The 1,098-nt window shown below is 37.7% G+C and overlaps 1 pseudogene; it reads left to right on the top strand.

Moving 5' to 3' along the window:
* The first annotated feature begins 506 nt into the window (after positions 1-506).
* On the top strand, positions 507-628 carry LOC114509056 (annotated as a pseudogene).
* The last annotated feature ends 470 nt before the right edge of the window (positions 629-1,098 follow it).

The following is a 1,098-nucleotide window of genomic DNA, read 5'->3' as shown; positions in this document are numbered from 1 at the left end:
TTCTTAACAAGTGTCTGGATATGTCCCATTCTCCAGCTACAGATGGTGGGAAGTACTAAGGATTATAGCTGTATTTACTGGAATAAAATACAATTTTTGAAATAACAGCATGGACTGGGTAACTATAACAGAACACTGTAGGGGCTGCAAGGTGGTTTGTATTTTCTTGTTATGAAACACAGCATTTCAGAGATTGTCTGAAGTCCTGTGAGATATGTGCTTTTGTCCTCAGGTTTTAGACAGTTAGCAACGTATATGTGCCTCTGAGTTTAGAGAACTTCAGCAAGGCTCTGCAATAGAACATTACGGTCCAAGGTCTAAAATGATGTCATTTCACCTGAAACTTGAAGGTTTCTTGCACAAAGATGATGGTTATCTCAGGTCTGGTAGATACTGAAAACAAAGTGCTTCCTTCTGTTTGAGAAAACTGATGAGGTTCAAGATAGCATCATGCTGCTGAAATGAGAAAAGGAATTATAATAACTTTATGAAAATACTTCTGAGAGATACTCTGGTTTTTCTCCAGATTGTATAAATCTTTCACCTTTTACTAAAGATTTCCATGGAATATATTTCTGAGAATACTTGGTTTTTTGTTTTTCCAGAGCCAATTTATTTTATAAATTGGTGATCATGTTTTGTGTTACCTGGTGGTCATTCCAAAAATCGCAATTGGCCTTAGAAAGGTGTTATGCACGTACTTGATGCTTTCCTGGGAAGACATCACGATGCCTCCAAGACCCTAAAACTGTATGCTGGAGCTACCATTCATGTTGAAGGCAATCTCTAAGGAAGACTCAACCAAGTCTGACTCTGTATTGAGATCAACGTCAGCCCAAACAAGTTACATGAATGGTTCATATACTGGGGGCCAGAATCCTTTGTATGGACTCAGCAATTTCAAGGTGAAGAATCATTCTCTTGGTTGATGGCTTTATGGCTTTTGGGCATGGAGACTTTTCAGAAAAAAAGATCACCATGGCACTTTGCTTTTAGAATATTTAGGCTATTTTAGAGCTAAATCCTGTTTATAAAAATACTTAGCCTATGCAAGATAACTCAACTGCTTAGAGGTATGGAAAGTTTGAGGTTGAAGCT

The sequence above is a fragment of the Phyllostomus discolor genome, chromosome 11 (genome assembly GCF_004126475.2).
Source record: "Phyllostomus discolor isolate MPI-MPIP mPhyDis1 chromosome 11, mPhyDis1.pri.v3, whole genome shotgun sequence".
NCBI classification, from domain to species: domain Eukaryota; kingdom Metazoa; phylum Chordata; class Mammalia; order Chiroptera; family Phyllostomidae; genus Phyllostomus; species Phyllostomus discolor.
The sequence above is the reverse complement of the archived record's forward strand: the minus strand, read 5'-3'. Positions and strand labels throughout refer to the sequence as shown.